The 9,813-nt window shown below is 34.3% G+C and overlaps 1 pseudogene; it reads left to right on the forward strand.

The window, feature by feature from the left end:
• The first annotated feature begins 7,167 nt into the window (after nt 1–7,167).
• Nucleotides 7,168–9,346, forward strand: LOC149548461 (uncharacterized; annotated as a pseudogene).
• Nucleotides 9,347–9,813: the final 467 nt, after the last annotated feature.

Below are 9,813 nucleotides of genomic sequence, written 5' to 3' on the forward strand. Positions count from 1 at the left end.
CTCTTTGCAAACTTACCATACTATATTTAATTCCTAAAATATTTAGCCTGATGCATATTTACATTGTCATGTGACCAAAGTTTGTATATTTTTACTACAAACTAGTATTTATTGTATCCCTTAATGATCAGTTTCTATATTTCAAAATTTTAATAGTTCTTATTTTCACCTTGAACCTGTGTGGTGCATTCCAACCTCATTTTGTCAATTCTTATTGTCTGTTTTTATTTGTGCCTCTCTTCCTAATGGAATGTCCCGCTCCTCATCTTTTTCTTTAGCCTACTATGTTGTTCTTTTATATACTGCAGTGTTTATTTTCTTGTAATTTTCTCTCGTGTGAATTCTTTCTATTTGTGTGCAGATGGTGACTTTTGTCTACTTGTGAGTGTAAAACATGTTCAAATTTGTCAGTGTAGTGGATTGGGCAATTTTTTGCAATTTTCATTTATTTGTTTATTTGAAATTACCAGTCTGTTTGTGTCAAGACAATCTATATCATTCTCTTCTCAATTGCTAGAGAAATGAATCAATTTTCATCAAGTTTTCAATTAAAAGCTCTTTTCCAAATGGAAGGCATCAAATCCTTATGGAAGGCATCAACTCCTTATGGAAATTTCCTTTTAGGTGCCTACCAAAAATGGTATGATTCTTCAAAATGATGGGGCTCCTGCACAAGTAGCATAATGATCTCTTTATGGGATATATTGGATTTTGCCCAAAAATAACAAGTCCCACAACACAATTTATTTATAAATAGTATTCTATATATAAAATATGTAATTGCAATTCAATTTAGAGAAAATTGTATCAAGGATTTATGATCATTATACAAATGATATTGAAAATAGAACACCCTAAATTCACTTGTATCCATTTCACTGCATACTTCTAATAGCTGACATATTAGGAATTTGGTGGAAAAGCTTGATAGGATGTTGGGAGAGTTGAGACTGTCCTCCTCAACTAAACTCAAGGGCACATAATGAGTGTCCAAGTCATACGGCCCCTTGGGCCACAAGAATGGTAGGACGTCTATCATCTTGTAGTTGTCATATTTAATGATAGAACCAGTACTGGTGCATCTTTCTATCAAACATTTTCAAATTGATCCCAAATATGATGTCTGATGGAAATCAGATTAATAATTATTAATCTTATGTTCCTTATTAAGAGGATTAGATATATTCTTCCTCAACCAAGGCCAAGGGCATGGAATGAGCCTCTGAGTAGAACCCTTAGTCCATCCATCTCACGATTGGCATACTTGATGAGGGAAGACCATTACTGCTGCATCTTCTTAACAAATTTATATGGAGATTAATAGAAGAATACTTGCATACCAGTTACTTTCTATTATATTCTTTATTGTTGTTATTTTATACATTGATTCTTTTCTAATTCAAACATGATAGTTTGATTTCCACGAGGTTTTGCAAATCTTCAAGACCATAAGATAGATTAAGCATCAATAAGTAATTGTGAAAGATCCCCACCCAAACCTAATCCAATTTTTCCATTTTTTTTAGTTTGATGTATGTTTTGGACTCCCACACTAGTACATTTGACCCTATTTTTAGACCAAAATTTTTGACCATCTATTAAAATGTTTTAGATTGGTCGGAATATGCAAGAAAAAATATCTTTTTTTAAAAATCCATGCTTGTGTTGGTTAAAATTTTGACCAACATGGGCTTCATATTGTTTTGAAAATGAAAAAGGTCGATGCTCTATTTCATTGTCAATGCGGTTGTTTGATGTTTTACTATTGGGGTTTTAGGGTTCAGAGAATAACATTGTGATTGTTTCTCTCATAAGATCCAATGATGATACTTTCCTATAAATTTTTCCCATCTTTTCTCATGTATATACATAGACGTAGGAAAAGAATCATTCTCTATGCAACAAGCTTTGATCTTTTGATCTGATATATTGACTTTAAGATTGGAACTCGTTATCTTCTTTTCATATTATCTAAATCGAATTGTATCTCCCAGCAAGCATCTAGAACTTTATCCCAAATTTCTAATTGTATTTGCTACAACCTGTGTAAAAAAAATAAAATTGTAGATGTGCTACTCAGATCCAACACTCTATGCAGCCATTTTAGAACAAGAAGCATTTTCATATCTGCATTCTATCTTGTGTTGTGTTGCATTTAAGGAAGCCTTGCATATGATAATATTTCTTGTGCGAAAACTCCACAAATGGTTGTGTAGGTGTGTCTATGACATCAGCAACACAAAAAAAAACTCAAGGATAGCTCTTCAAAGAGTAGAGGTAGCTACTCACTATACAGAAGCATTTTCCAAATGTTTTAAAGTTTATCAGCATATCCCTGCATCCCCTCTGTGTAACTAATACTATTGAAAATAGATAAGAAAGACTTAGAATCAATTGAAAAAAAAAACACAATAATCTAATCAACTACATAAGAATTTCATTCAAATCAGGTCAAATGACTTACACAAAGATTCTGCATGATTTTCTATTATTGAGAATGTCGATGGGAAAAAATGATCACATGTTGCTAGTTGAATATTATGACCCAACCAAAGAAGAACTATTTTTATAATGAAATGAACCAAGACTGCTTTCCTGCAACTACCACTCCAATCCATAATTGCTTATGCATAAATAGGTAGCATTAATAAAATGTATAATATATGTTCAAAACAGTGATTGATAAGATACAATCCATAAGTAGGAGGTATTTTTCCACAACAAGTCAAATTGTGATATTGCTATCAAGGTTTAATTGTGTGATTTTTGAGTCAAAGTCATTGACCCATATTTCATGACTAGTGGTTCACTGAAACCATCTCTCATGAGAATGAATAGAACACTTAACACTCATTGGATCTAGGTGGTGCTCACAAAGGTGAAGCACTGGGACTTCTTGGGAGGTTACCCATCCCAGTACTACTCCAGCTCAAGTGTGCTTAACTATAGAGTTTCATACATAGTTAAATCCACTCTACTTGCAACCCCATTTGCAAAACCTTCACCAAGTGTTATGCCTTATAAACCATTCGTTAGAAAGCCCCTTAAGCATATCAATTGATAAGTAAGAGTTATTTTTGCACAAGTCAAATTGTGATATTGCTATTAGGATTTAACTATGTGTTTTTTGAGTCATACTCATTGACCCATATTTCATGAGTAGTGGTTCACTGAACCCATCTCTCATGAGAATGAATGGAACACTTAACACTCATTGGATCTAGGTGATGTTCATAGAGGTGAAGCACTGGGACTTCCCCGAAAGTCACCCATCCCAGTACTACTCCAGCTTCAGCACCTTAACTACAGAGTTTACTCTATGGTTAAACCCACTCTGCTTGGAACCCTATTTGCAAAACCTTTAGCAAGTGTCGTAACTTATGAACCATTCATTAGAAATACCCTTAAGCTCATCAATTGATAAGTAGGAGATATTTTCCACAAGTCAAATTGTGATATTGCTATCAGGATTTAACTATGTTTTTGAGTCAAACTCATTGACCCATATTTCACGAGTAGTGATTCATTGAACCCATCTCTCATGAGAATGAATGGAACACTTAGCACTCAATGGATCTAGGTGATGCTCACAAAGGTGAAGCACCAAGAATTCCCAGGAGGTCACCCATCCTAGTATTACTCCAGCTCTAGCGCACTTAGCTATGGAGTTTCCTCCATGGTTAAAACCACTCTGCTTGCGACCCCATTGGAAAAACCTTCACCAAGTGTTGCGCCTTATGAACTATTCATTAGAAAACCCCTTAAGCTCATCAATTGATAAGTAGGAGATTTTTCCACAACAAGTTGAATTGTGATATCACTATCAGGATTTAACTATGTGAGTTTTGAGTCAAACTCATTGACCCATATTTGATGAGTAGTGGTTCAGCAAACCCATCTCTCATGAGAATAAATCGAACACTTAGCACTCATTGAATCTAGGTGATGCTCACAGAGGTGAAGCATTAGGACTTCTTGGGAGGTCACCTATCCCAGTACTACTATAGCTTGAGCGCGCTTAACTACAGAGTTTCCTCTAGTTAAACCCACTTTTCTTGCAACCCCATTTGCAAAATATGCACCAAATATTGTGCCTTATGAACCATTCATTAGAAAGCCACTTAATCTCATCAATTGATGAGTAGGAGATAATTTTCTACAACAAGTCAAACAAAGGCAAGATACTCCTACAATGTATGCATAAACCCACAAGAGCAAATAATGCTCAAGATGGGGCCATAACATAAAGAAATAATTTCTCAAAGATTGTTTACTTAAAATCTAAGTTACTAGCCTTTGTAGTGGTTTGGGTTCAGGTTCATAGGTCTAGTTTGAGGAGTTTATCAAAAAGAATCTATTGTTGAGTTCGTCAATACAAAAACATATAAAATAAATACTAATGATATATTAGTGAAACTCAAATGTTATAATATATATTAAAATTAAATAATAATAATGTCAATTTTCAACAGTGATTCATCATTTTTAAAAAAAAAATACGGGACTTACAAAATATCATAACCATTTATTAGATGATATAGGTAGTTGTAAATTAGAAGAACCACAAATAGGGCTCCACTAGCATTGGCATTGGCACTAGCACTCCAATGCCTACAAATTTTCCCATAGTCATCATCAACATCAAGTGCAACAAAGTGGGAAGTGGAAGATCCAAGTCAATATGTTATGGGCTTATTATCTCAGTCCCTTGTGTCCCCTCTTAGCCACTTTATTTAAGGAGCAGTAGATTTGAATGCACGTAAACCAAGTCCTTTTCCTTTTTTTAGTGTATCCAATTGCACTTTACTAAGCAGATCCAAGAGTGTGTGTAGCTAATTGCACTTTACTAAGAGACAAGGCATTGTGAAAAAAATTTAATCAATAAAATAATCTTGTTCTCTACAATTCAGTCTCTGTCCCATGGAAAAGTGAGTTCCTATGATGTATCAAATGCATTTTGATTAATATTTAATGTGAGAAAATTTTATTATTTTTGTTATCTTGTCCACGCATTCTTTTAAATTTCATTGCGGGTTGAGTAAGGAATAATAGACTGGTGCTTTCAAACTAGTGACTGGTTAGGCAAAGTCAACTGTACTTATTCTGAAGTTTCCAATGTAGATTCTCTCCTACCACCTATAGTCACTATTATTGGTGGGAGAGAATGAGGTTGTGATAATTTATTTGTACTATATTAACGAAATGCAAGAGAGTGGGAAAACTTGGTGTAAGTGCAGTGTTGGATAGTAATTGCTGATGGAGGTTTAGCTTGGATTAGACACTGGTCTAATAGACAGTGGATCATTTCATGTTTGAAGATGTTTGGGGGGTGAATCCTTCATGTTGGGACATAAATTGAAGTGTCGATGCAATTAGTTTGGCCTGGAGTGGTCTGGAATAGTTTTTTTGATCAAACCCTCATGGTATGTCCCTAAAATCAAAGGTTTAGTAGCTAGGCAGATGGGCATGGGATAAAGTCACAAAAACCTAAGAATCTATGGTTTTGAAATATTAGGAAAGACTATTTCAGCCTTTGGAGTCACAAGGATGAATGGAGATGTGGGTTGTTTTGTAAACGTGAGGAATTAGGCCTAGTGTGGATAGGCTAGGGGTATTGGATCTTGGGTATGGTCCAAAGGAGTTGGTATTGAAACTTAGGGAGGATTTTTAGATCCCAAAAGGGTATCTAAAACACATTTGAGTATCCTTGGTGGTTTGGAAAAGTTGGAGAAAAACCCAAATTAGTGACTAGTGAGGGCTACTAGCTTTAAGGGCTAGATGTGAGTGTTGGGTAAGAGATTAGTGGTCCAAAATGAAGGGATGGATGGAACATGGTTGTTAAGACATAAGAAGATGTTTGATGAAGGAAGAATGAAGGTTGAGGCCTTGGAAGAAGTTATGGTGTTTGGGAAGCATTAAGTGCACTTGGGTAGCCTAGAAGAAAGTTCTTGAGGGGACATTGGAAGTGAGAAGTGTTGCAAAGTTGATTAGATGTTGCTGCCTGATAAAAATGTTCATCATATGGCCATTTCAATCTGCAAACCTCTACAATTCCTCTATTGTGCTAACAGTATACTTGGCATTAATGACAAAATGTCTAAAAATAAAAAAGGGAGGAGTCATAAAACATCAAGGAACCAATTAATCGAGCAAAATCAAAGAAAATAAGAAGTTAAATATGCAAATCATCAAATGGGAATAAGAAAAGATCAGCACTTTAGACCATTAATAAAGGATCAATCAAGAGGATTGTCCATTGAATCAGGAAATTCTGAAAAGTAACCAGCAATATACATATATACATGTATAAATTTAGCAAGTTTCTTGAGAATCATAAAAAGAGATTATTCAAAGAATTGATTACCAATTCATCTTGGATTCGTAATTTTTTTAAAAATTCTCTGGAAGATATAGGAGTCATGGTTCCCTCAATTAAGTAGCCCATGCCAAGTTGGTTTTCTTGTGGGCCACAAGGTCAAAGACTTGGATGGTTGTTCTACTCTAGGGCTAAGTTGTGGGTGATAGTCTCTGTGCATCCTACCATGCTTTCCCCTCAAATTTTTCTAAATGGTTGGCTGTAAGAAATATGTTATGAATAGATCCAATGCATTTAGGATACTCTTGTTTATAACAAGATTTACTTATGATCATAGTCCAATGTTTTCTTCCCTTGAAAAAATTACTTGTTCATAAGAAATTCCATTTTCAATAGCTATATTGATAAATTTCCTATCTGAAGATAATTTCTTGGATGTATATGCAGGTCAATCTTTACTAATCAGTATTAGTCCTTTTGTGCACTCTTCATCCTAATTGCTTAGATAATACTTGATGATTATATTTTTCTCATGCAGGGACTACTGTTAATTGTTATTTGATCTGGTCATGCCTTAAACTTTGAATTGTCCTTTAATGAGTACTGGTTGCTGGTTGAGTACTGATTATTTATCACTTAGATTCACGTCACTTGTATCCCTTTCAATGTTTAAACTTTAGATGGAACCCTCCTTTATTGGTGGGAGGGTCATTGCCTTCCATAAGGATTGTGAGTCACTACTTTTCATTGTTACCTTATGAGTAATATATTATTCTCCAAATTGATCTTTGTATCCAAGTAGAACACCAAACTAGTAGAGATGAACATATTTGTTAGTGTTGTAATACAGAATGCAAATGAAAATGGAGAAGATGACAACAATTCTTATGCATAGATACCGTTATCCACATGAACATTCACAACATGCTATGATTTCAGTTGTGGTTGGTTCTCTTTTCTTCATATTAGTTGATAACTTCCAAACTCTTATTCACAAGTTGGATAACAACAATATAATGTCGTGATCTATATATGCATGTTTCTTTGGTTTTCTCTATTTCTTTTCCTCTCCTTTCCTGGGATGAACCATTCAGCCAAGCTACTCAAACTTCAGTCAATGGTATTGCACAAATTTTCAAATATGAAATAAATTATGTGTTTTAAACCTTAAAATTTATTGGATAATATTTATATGGCTAAGTGACATTTTTGTCCAAATATTCCTTGCTTAAAAAAGTTCTGAACTAAGGAATGGATTTACACATTGCAGGTATGTGCCGTGGCTTTTAATTGCTGGTGTGTATCATTTACCAAGCATGCAGTCAATGGGAGTCGACATCAAAATGAATGTGTCTCTATTTTTGACATTATTTGTATTGTCTATCTTGGCTCTTTTGGTTTTCCATATTACATTTCTTGGGCTGTGGTATATGGGCCTCGTTGCATGCTTTGTAGGAAAGCAGCCTGAGATTCTTGCCATTCTGAAAAAGTGTTGTAAGAGCTATTATTTGTCTGAAACTAATCATATGTTAATTTGTTTGATATGACAGGTTTAGCATTGAAACCCAAGGCTTTCTTCTTATGATTAAGTTAATTTTGTCTGTTGTTGTTGCAAGTTTTAAGCACAACATGTTGTGTTTTTTACAGCTATTGTGGCAATAGAGCCCCAGCTAGAACAAAATCATTTGGAAGCAAAGATTTTGGTCTTGTTGTGGATACATTTATAAAAAGGTGGCCATAAGTACATGAATTGAAGGAGCAAGTTTGCTCTAATTGGCTTGCATCTGTTGGATTTGCAAGTGGCTACCCAGTATTTTCCAAATGGGTTTTTTATGGTTAGGTAAGTGGCTATCTATCTGAGAGTGACTTTCTTATCTCCAATCTAGGAATACATAATTTGCAATCATACTTTTTATTGGACAAACTGTGTTCCAAAGTAACAACTAATCTTTACAACTTAAGCATGTTCTGAAGTAAACAAATAAATTTGGATTGTTGTTGTTTCTAGATTAGATCATGTGTGAGTTTTTGTATTCAGAAATTCATAGATGGTCTAATCTAGAAACAACAACGATTAAATTTATAGATTGTGGGAAATCTTATACCATTAAATAAAATTTGGTCAATGGGAGTATCTTTACTAACAATATGTTTCATTTGCAGTCAGCTGACATAATCTCACCTATGTTTTCTTTGTGGGCAACATTTATAGGATTATACATTACAAATTATGTAGTTGAAAGGTCAACTGGGTATGTCACATTGAAAATTTCTTTACAAGGTTGATTGTTTTGAAATGATCATTTGTCACTTTATCTTGACTTTTGTGAAATTTCATTATTTCTGTTTCAATTTGTATTTTTAGATGGGCTTTGACACATCCTCAGTCAGCATCAGTTTCTGATATTCGGAAGGCATCTGCAGCTCCAGATTTCTTAGACATGGTTCCTTGGTACTCAGGGTATGTACTCTGTTCCACTAATTCCAAGGTGTATTTTTGCCATTGAGGAAGCTTGTGTTAGTGATTCAAGATGACAAGAGTGTACCATTTCAGGACATCGGCAGATTTGTTCAAGATAGCATTTGATCTTTTGGTATATGTAACATTGTTTCTTGGATGCTTTGATATGTGAATGATGTAGGCATGTCTACTCAATATATCAAAGTTTCTCAATCTTTAATCTTGTTATGTTATTCTCTTTCATTGTAGTAAGTAATTGTGATATTACTTGCCATGTTTTAAAATTTGTCGGGTCTTACTTTGTGTGATAATTTATAGTTGCTTTATTTGATTAGGAAACAATGACTAAGGCACAGAGTAATGACCCAAAGGAAGGTTTTCTTTTCAATCATCTAAGTGCAAGAGAATGACTATGGTTTGACTTCAAGGGAGACACTGGGGATGGTGGCAATTCTACATACAGTGTTGCTCGATTGCTTGCTCAACCTTCCCTTCAAGTAAGCCAAAACAATATTGTTAAAGAACTTCCATGTGGAGACTTGCTCCTTATTGGAGGAGATCTTGCATGAGTTGATTCTCATTTTCACTTATGCTAGGATTAATCAGAGAAACAAAAATGAACTTTGCAAATGACTCAAAGTTTTGCTTGTCTATACTTGAAGGATTCATATGTTGAAACCAATGATGAAAGTGTGACATGGATTAGCTGATTGGTACCTGGGCTTGTTCAGAGTAATTTGAATGGATTTTATTTGCAAAAGAATGAATAGTGTAAATTACATATATTTAATTTTAGCCAGTGAATTTGACTTTAATTCTAGAAAAGAATGGCGATGTTTTGCACTAGGGAATGACATATGTGCTAGATATAGATTTAGTTGATAAATATCTTCACTAAAAATTGCATATTTTTGTTAATGTTCTAAGCTTAAATGAATTAATATAGGTACTTGAAGCAAAAAAGTTACCGGTTTTCATGTGTCAAGCTAGACTGAATTTATGACATTTTCTTGAAGCTTCTTTTGATTAATACTTA

Source organism: Cupressus sempervirens, chromosome 7, assembly GCF_028749045.1.
Source record: "Cupressus sempervirens isolate cs-2001-9-10 chromosome 7, ASM2874904v1, whole genome shotgun sequence".
In the NCBI taxonomy this organism is placed as follows: domain Eukaryota; kingdom Viridiplantae; phylum Streptophyta; class Pinopsida; order Cupressales; family Cupressaceae; genus Cupressus; species Cupressus sempervirens.